Below are 9,736 nucleotides of genomic sequence, written 5' to 3'. Positions count from 1 at the left end.
CTGAGAAAGCATTTGACAAAATTTAATATCCTTCATGTTAAAGTCTTAGAAAGATCAGGACTTCAAGGCCCCTACCTAAATGTAGTAAAAGCAATATACAGCAAAGTGGTAACAAACATCAAACTAAATGGAGAGAAAGTTGAAGCAAGCCCATTAAAATCATGGTCTAGACAAGGCTGCCCACTGTCCTTCTACATAATAAATATAGTACTGGAAGTCCTGGCCAGAACAATTAGACAACAACAACAACAACAACAAAATCAAATGTATTCACATTGGAAATGAAGAAGTCAAATTGGAAAGTCAAAGAAGTCAAAATATCACTATTTTCAGATGATATGATAGTATACTTCAGTGACCCCAAAAATTTCACCAAAGAACTTTTACAACTAATAAACAACTTCAGCAAAGTGGCTGATTATAAAATTAACTCAAACAAATCAACTGCCTTTCTCTACTCATTGGATAAACATGCTGAAAAAAATTACAAAATCTACACCCTTCACAATATTCACAATAATTATAAAATACCCTGGGTGACACTAACCACACAAGTAAAGGATCTGTATGACAAGAGCTTCAAGACTCTGAAGGAGAAAACTGAAGAAGATCTCAGAATATGGAAAGATCTCCTATGATCATGGATTGGCAGGATCAAAATTGTAAAAATGGCCATCTTACCAAAAGCAGTCTACAGATTCAATACAATTCCCATCAAAATTCCAACTCAACTTTTCATAGAGATGGAAAGAGCAATGTGCAAATTCATCTGGAATAAAAAAAAAACATAGAATAGCAAAACCTAGTCTCAAAAATAAAAACACCTCTGTGGGAATCACCATTCCTGATCTCCAGCTATATTACAAAACAATTGTGATAAAAAGCTCCATGGTATTGGTACAGAGCTAGGCAGGTAGATCAATGGAACAGAATTGAGGAACCAGAAATGAATCCACAGTCCTATGGTCACTTGATCTTTGACAAAGGAGATAAAAACATTCAATGGATAAAGGACAGCCTCTTCAACAAATGGTATTGCTTTAACTGGCAGTCAGCATGGAGATAAATGCAAATTGATCCTTTCCTATCTCATTGTACAAAGCTCAAGTCCAAGTGAATCAAAGATCTCCACATAAAACTAGGTACACTGAAACTACTAGAAGAGAAAGTGGGGCAAAGCTTAGAAAACATAGGTACCAGAGAAAAATTCCTGAACAGAACATGATTGGGTTATGCTGTCAGATCAAGAATGGACAAATGGGATCTCAGGAAATTGCAAAGCTTCTTTAAGGCTAAGGACACTGTTAAGAAGACAAAACAGCAGGTTACAGATTGAGAAAGGATCTTTACAAATTCTACATCTGTTAGAGGGCTAGTATCCAATATATACAAAGAACTCAGAAAGTTAGACTATAGAAAATCAAATAATCTAATTAAAAATGGGGTACAGAGCTAAACAAAGAATTCTCAGCTGAGGAACATCGAATGGCTGAGAAGCACCTAAAGAAATGCTCAACATCCCTAATTATCAGGGAAATGCAAATCAAAACAACCCTGAGATTTTACCTCACACCAGTTAGAATGGCTAAGATAATAAACTCAGGTGACAGCAGATGCTGGCGAGGATGTGGAGAAAGAGAAATACTGCTTCACTGTTGGTGGGGTTGTAAACTGGAGCAATCATTCTGGAAATCATTCTGGTGGTTCCTCAAAAAATTGGACATAGTACTATCTGAAAACCCAGCTATTCCACTCCTGAGCATCTACCCCCAAAATATTCCAACATATAGCAAGGAAAACATACTCCACCATATTTATAGCCATTTATAATAGCTGGAAGCTGGAAAGAACCCAGATGCCCATGGATGAATGAATACAGATGAATGGAAACAGAAAGTGTGGTACATTTACACAATGGAGTACTACTCAGCTATTAGAAACAACTACTTCATGGAATTCCTAGGGAAATTGATGGAACCAGAGACTATCATTCTAAGTGAGGTAACCCAGTGACAATAGAACACATCTGGTATGCACTCACTGCTAAGTGGATACTAGCCCCAGAAATCTCTAAATACCCAAAATAATTCACAGACATTATAAGGCTCAAAAAGCAGAAAGGCCAAAATCGGGATGCCTCAGTCCTTCTTGGAAAAAAGAATAAAACTTTCAAGGAAGGAAATGTAAGGTAATAGAGGAACAGGGACTGAAGAAAAGATCACTCAGAAGCCACATCACCTTGGGATGCACCACATATGTTGTCACTAGATCTAATCCCCTATAGCTGATCCCAAAAAGTACTTACTGGCAGGAACTAGACAGTGATGCCCCCCTCAGAGACTATGCTAAAGTCATTTATATACAGCTGAGCATGCTTGCAACTAATCATCATTCTGAACTTGGGGATCTCAATAAGATTGCTAAAGAAATGCCCTAAGGACCTGAAAGGGGTTGGAACCTCATGGGAATATTATCAGCCAACCAATCCCTCCAAAACCCCCATGGAGTAAAACACCAACCTTTTAAAGCACTTTGAGACACCTATTGATCCAGTTGCATATGTAAGCTGAAGATAGGAGTGTCTGTCATCAATGTGAGAAGAGACTTTTGTTCCAGAGTGGGCATGTTTCTCAATGTAGAGGAATGCCAAGGCAATGGGATGGATAAGGGGATCAGAAGGGAGTGCACCTTTGTGAAGGAAATGGAGGGGAAAGAAGATGGGAGCAGGGTGGGGTAAAGGGAAAACATCTCAAATGTAAATACAGAGTATTTCATTAAAAATAGAAAAAAATTAGTGATTTTTGATTCCTGTAATTTTTGTTGTTAGAATTATGTTTGTGTGTCTTTCTTTCCATTTTATTGCATGATTATTTTCTTCATTTTTCTAGGGTGTAGTGCCCCTCCGTGTGTTTGATTTTCCAACTATTATCCTTTGTAGTGACAAATTTGGGGTCAGATAATGTGTAAATTTGGTTTTGTTGTAGAATATCTTGGTCTCTCCATATATAGTAATTTAGAGTTTTGCTGGATATAGTAACCTGGGCTGGCATTTGTATTCTCTTATAATCTGTATGATGTCTGTCCAGGATCTTCTAGCTTTCATAGTCTCTGTTGAGAAATCTGGTGTTAGTCTGATTGGTCTGCCTTTATATGTTACTTGTCCTTTTCTTTCCCCTTACTGCTTTTAATATTTTTTCTTTGTTTTGAACATTTGGTGGTTTGATTTTTATGTGTTTGATCTCTGATTTCTTTGTTAGGTTTTCTATCTTGAGTTGTTTCTTGTTTTTGATTTCTTTTTGCATCTATTTTCACTTTCAATTTCTCCACTTGTGTGTGTGTGTGAGTGTGTGTGTGTGTGTGTGTGTGTGTGTGTGTGTGTGTGTGTTTTGTTTTTTGATTTGATTTCTCTTGGTTCTTCTGTAATTGTTTAAGAGAGTTATTTATGTGCTTGTCCAAGATGTCCATCACTATCATGAAGTATAATTTTATGTCTAAATCTGGGTTTTCTGGAGTGTTGGGAAACCCACTACTTGTTGTGGTGGTAGAACTGGGTTCTGATGTTGCCAGGTTCTCTTGGTTTCCATTGCTTGGTTCTTGTGCTTTCCTCTTGCCAGCTTGTTGTCAGTGATTGTAGGTGATCTTTTTGTTTCTGACTGGTGCTTGTCCCTCCTGTGGGTCTGAAGGCCTGTGGGCTCAGGAGGGAGATTGCTCCTGGGTGTTCGGCTCTTTGTGAGCAAGTAGTGAGTTCTGATGGCAGTGACTCAGTTCCCTCTTCCTGGACTCAGGTGTGAGAGCTCTTGCAAAGCTGTTCTGGGAGCTCAGCCTTCTGCCACAGGTCATGAGTCCTAATGGTGGAGACCTGGCTTTTTCTCTAGGCCAAAAAGGGCCATTTTCTAGAGAACATCATGCTCCCTGAACTCTGAGAACTCCCTGTGTTTTCTTCACTGGACAACAGGCAGGACTAGGTGTCAGTCTCACTCTTGGTCCAGGTGGAAAGCGCCTGTGCAGCTGATCTGGCAGCTCAGCCTCCGCCGAAGTCTCAGGCTGAGGAACTGGCCTGCACTGTGGGCAGGAAAGGACCCTTTTCCAGAGAGCACTGAGCTTTTTGTGCTCCTAGAACTCCTGGTGTGACCTCCCAGGGCATGTGCCCCAGGATCACCCAGGTCCAGGTTGAAAAGTGCCTGTGCAGCTACTCTGGGAGCTCAAACTTCTGTGTGCAGATTCCAAATTCTGAGGACAGAGACCCGACCCTCACTGTGAACTGGAAAGGACTCATTTTGAGGTTGATTTTCCAATAACCTTGGGCCACCCCTCTTCAGTTTTATCATTTGCTAGTGAAGTAGGTTCCTGTCTAAATTCTTATGCCTATGACTATTTTTCTCATTTTCATTTAAAAGTTTTTATCGGGATTTTATCTTTTCAATCCACTTCTCAAATTTAGCACAAAACCTAAGTATGGCTATTAAGGATAAAATATGAATTACCAGACTGATAGTAATTATAATAGGCATATGTTACTCTCAGATAAATCATTTATATTTTCATTTTCTGCTTCTATTTTCAAGTCATCTAAAACACAGAGTCCTAGCACCTTGTATTATGGTATTTCTCATCCTTAACTCTCTCCTTGAGGACTCCCCAGGTGATGGAGCAGAAACTGAGGAAATGGCCAACCAATAACTGGTCCAACTTGAGATTCATGCCACTAGATGAGGCATACTCCTGCCACTGTTAATGATAGACAAGAGCCTAGCATAACAATCTTCACAGAGTCATTACTCAGCAACTGATTGAAACAGATGGAAAGACCCACAGTCAAACATTAAGATGAGTTCAGGGAACCATGTGGAAGAGGAGGAAGAAGAATTATAAGAAACAGGGGGGTTAGGACACCACAAAAAACCAGCAGAATCAACTAACCTTGACACATAAGGGCATACAGAGACTGAATTGGCAACCAAAGAGCATGCACAGAATGGGCCTATGCTCTCTGCACATAATGTAACAGTTATAAAACTTTGTGTTTATAAAACAGTAGGAACAGGGCTATCTCTTACTCTGTCATCTGCATTTGGGGCCATTTCCCTCTGTTGGGCTGCTTTGTCTATCCTCAATTGGAGTAGATGTACTTACTCTTACTATAACTTGATATGCTAAGGCTACTTGATATCTGTGAGAGGCCTTCCCTTTTCTGAGGGTGGAGGAGCAGATGGGGGTGGGGTAAGAAGAACTCAGAGGAAAGGAAGGAGGGAATGTAAATTAAGTAAACGAATTAATTAAAAGAATTATCTTCTAAAACACTTTTATTGTGTTTTCTTATTTATTGGATTTTCACTTTAGATAATTAATCCTTATTAGATTCCTATATGGTATATAAGTGCACACTAAGAAAGATTTGTTTTTCCACTGATAAGAAACTTTTATCTTTTAGTTATTTGTAGTATTACCTATTATCTTCATTGCAAGGCAAGTCTTACAATAATTGTTTTGAAATATTCTTGACTTTGACTTTTATCAAGTTGAATATTGGAAAACACACACACACACACATACACGTGTCATTTTCAGATCATCATCTGGGAAGCATACCTGTGAGCATACCTATCAGGGATTTTCCAGATTAAATTTGTTCTCTGAGAATAATCTTTAGTACATTAACCGAAGTGGGAAAACCTACCCACAGTGGAGGGCACTATCCCTTAGACTAGAAATTTGGAAATAGTGACCTACCCTTGCCCTTGTCTTCTGACTGATTATATAACATGAATAACCTCCTGATGCATTTACTTCTTTGCCATGTTGAGATGTGACCTGAAAGAGTGAGCTAAGGTAAACATAAAACCAGTGTCTGTGCATTGGGTAGAACCTGAGTTTATATTGACATACAACTCTTAAGGATTTGCAGTTCTTCAGATGATGACTTATTAAAAGACCACTTCAAGGACAGGTTTCAGAGACAGGAGGAAGGCCTCCAAGATCTTCCAATTGTCCTGCTCTTCAGATAATTTTTTGCTTTATGTTTAGTTTGCTAAGATATGTCGTCTTACTGAAATTTGACAAAAATATAGTTCTTTTCCAATGCGGATTTTATTTTTCTATGCTTTTCTTAATATTTTTGTTTCAATATTATATGCTATTACAAATTTTTGGGTTATTTTTCTAGAATATATCTCAATTAGAACTAGGTGAAACATGTTAGAAGACATGTTAGATTTTCTGTTTTTCTGTGGTATTTCACTTTTATTCTTAACATTGAAAATAGATTCTTTTCTCATATAATACACCATAACCAGTTTCCCCTCCTTAACTTCTCCCGCATTCCACTCCTGTTCCCCTCTATCTGAAATCCATTCTTCTTCTTTTTCCTTTTCAGGAAAGAGTAAGCTGCCAAGGGATGACAACCAAATAGAAATGAGTCAAGATACAAAACAAAAGCTTTCATGTTGAGGCTGGACAAGGCAGAACAGTAAGGGGACAAAGAACCCCAAGAACAGGCAAAGGTGTCAGAGACTCAGCAGCTCCCACTATTAAGAGTCCCACAGAAACACCAATCTAACACCCATATCATATACTCAGAGGACCTAGTGCAGAACCAGGTAGACCCAGTGCTTGCTGCTTTAAGTTTCTGTAAGAATGATTAGCTGATTCTGTAGGCCATGTTCTTCTGGTATCTTACATTCACTAAAATTTTTCTTTCCTCTCTTCCATGGGGTTCTGTGGGCTCTAAATGGAGGGACCTGCTAGAGAACTCCAATTCAGACTGTCTATATAGTATATAGCTGTGGGTCTCTTTATCTACTCTCACCTGCTGCCTGAGGAAGCTTCTCTGATAACACCTAGACAAGTCGCCAAAATACAGCAGAATATCATTAGGATCATCTCATATAATACATATATGTGTATATGATATATAAATTATATATGTATAGATTGTGTGTGTGTGTGTGTGTGTGTGTGTGTGTATGTGTGTAATTTGCCAAACCTTTTTGATTGTATCTTGTGTCTCTGAGATATCTAGTTTCCTTGCCATCTAAGGTACTGTAAGGCATGGACTCACTCTCATAGCATGGGACACATGTTAAACCAGACATTGGCTGGCCACTACCACAAGCTTTGGTCTATCACTTCTTTCAAGTGGGGAAGCTTGAAGCCCAATGGTTTTGTGGCTGGATTTGTTTCCAGGTTTCTCTTTCTATAGAATATCTTGAATACAACCTCACAAATCCCAATTTCAGCTGCCTCTTCTTATGCTCTATCCTTTACACTTTCCGCCATTACCTTATGCCTTCTGGTCTCTTTTCCACCATGCCCTCACAATGTTCCCACAAATTTTATTCTATTTCTCCTCCTTAGGGGAACCATGTTTGGTTACATTTTCAAGAGTGGTATAGCTGAGTTCATAGGTAGATGGATTCCCAATTTTCTCAGAAACTACCATATTGATTTCCATTGTACCTATACAAGTTTGCACTCCTACCAGCAATGGAGGAATATTCTCTTGCTTCACATCCTTACCATGATGAGCTGTCACATGTGTTATTATTCTTAGCCATCTGACAGCTTAGAATGAAATCACAAAGTAGTTCAGATTTGCATTTCCTTGATGTCTAAGGATATCAAACATTTAATTCAGTGTTTCTCAGTTGTTTGAAATTCCTCTATTGAAAAATCTCTCTATATCTCTACCCCAGTTTTAGCTGGATTGTGTGGTTTGTTGATACATAGTTTTTTGGGTTCTTTAATCATTTTGAATATTAGCCATCTATCAGATGCCGTAAATTATTTCCATTCTGTAGGCTGCCATTTTATTTATTGATGGTGTCTTGGCCTTACGCATGGTTTTTTAGTTCCATGGGGTCTTCTCTATCAATTATTATCTTAGTGACTATGCTACAGCTGTTCTGTTCAGGAAGTTGTCTCCTGTGCCGATGTGTTTAAAGCCAGTTCTCACTTTCACTTTTATCAGGTTTAATGTGTCTAGTTTTATGTTGATGCCTTTAATCCATTTGGATTTGGGTTATGTTTGAGGTGATGAATATAAATCTATTAGCATTTTTCTATAGGTAGACACTCAGGTTAATAAACAACCTCTTGTTGAAGATGCTTTCTTTTCTCCAGTGTGTATTTTTGGCTTCCTTATTTAAAAAAAATGATGTATATACATTTATAAATTTATATCCATGTTTTCTATCTGATGTCATCAATCAACATGTCTGTTTTTATGCCAATATAATGTGGTTTTGAGTACCCTAACTCTATACTATAACTAGAAATCACAAGTGGTGATACCTCTGAATCATATATATATATATACACACACATATATATGTATATATATATGATTGTTTTTGCTATTCTATTTTTTTCAATATGAAGTTGAGAATTGTTCTTTTAAGATCTGTAGTGAATTGTATTGGAATTTTTATGAGAGTCACATTGAATCTGAGATTGCCTTTTGTAGGTTGACCATTTTATTATGTAAATCCCATGGACCCATAAGCAGTATGGGATTTTCTAATATCTTCTCCAATCTTTTTTTTAACAGACTTGAAGTTTTTATCATACAAGACTTTCACTTGCTTCTTTATAACTACCCCAAGATAGTTTATATTATGTAATATATAATATAAATATAGGCTCTTGCGAAGGGTATTATTTTTCTGATTTGGTATTTATTTTCTTGACGATAAACATTCTGTGTGGAGTGAAATGTAATAACAAAGTAGTTTTGATTTACATTTACCTGATGGCTATTTATATTGAATACTTTTAAAAATATTTATTAACTATTTTTATTTCTCCCTTTGAAAAACATAAGTTATGCATTAAGGCCTAGGTTGAATGTTACACACTAGGTAGAATGTTAAGATAACTGTTACCTATTTAGCCTGCCATTTCATACATTACTAAAGAAACTTTCTCATATGCCGTCACGACTGTTACTAGCATGTTCTGTGCTTTTATGTTCTTGGAAACAAATCATAATAGAAGTCAATTAGAACTGCTTTGTATAGTTAGTCACAATAAGTTTGTAACTGAACCAAACACCAGGTAGCATTTTCTGCACTTGTATATAAACTTTTAGGATTTTTGCTTTTATAAGCTTCCTCTGGAATGAACCCCAACATAGGAGAGATACGTGTACCAATACACAAAGCTATTTAAAATAAGACTTCCATTTTGACTAGAAACTAAGTAAAGTTTAAGTTCTCAAGATCTCCTTGGGAAATGATATCATATTTGGCAGAAAGAGACAAGAGACATTCTGGTTGGCAAATTAAGACATGAATGTTGGGGAAGGCAAGTTTCTTGCCACAGTTGAATACCCCAACCAATGGGAACAGGATAAGTGTACAACAAAGACATGTTCCTAAGAAAATCCCCAATCCCTAAATCCTGATTGGTGGCACAAATTGGCATAGATGTTTGTGGATTTTAGTCTTAATAGTCCTTTAGCATCTTAATTCAATGCCACAGCCAGCTCCTGAGTCTTGTCGGTGGCCCTGATTATTCAGTCTTGGGATGTAGCATTCAATATACCACTCCTATTTGACCGAGATTGATATCTGAGAGGTGTGTGTGGTGATTCCCAGAGCCCAACATATACATGGTTCAATATTTATTGGGTTGTTTGATTTCTTAATGTTTAGATTTTTTCTTTAGTTCTTTATATATTCTAGGTATTAATACTCTTTCAGATGTATAGCTGTAGAATATTTTTCTCACATTCTGTAGA

This window comes from Micromys minutus (genome assembly GCF_963924665.1).
Source record: "Micromys minutus genome assembly, chromosome: 1".
Taxonomy (NCBI): Eukaryota; Metazoa; Chordata; class Mammalia; order Rodentia; family Muridae; genus Micromys; species Micromys minutus.
The sequence above is the reverse complement of the archived record's forward strand: the minus strand, read 5'-3'. Positions refer to the sequence as shown.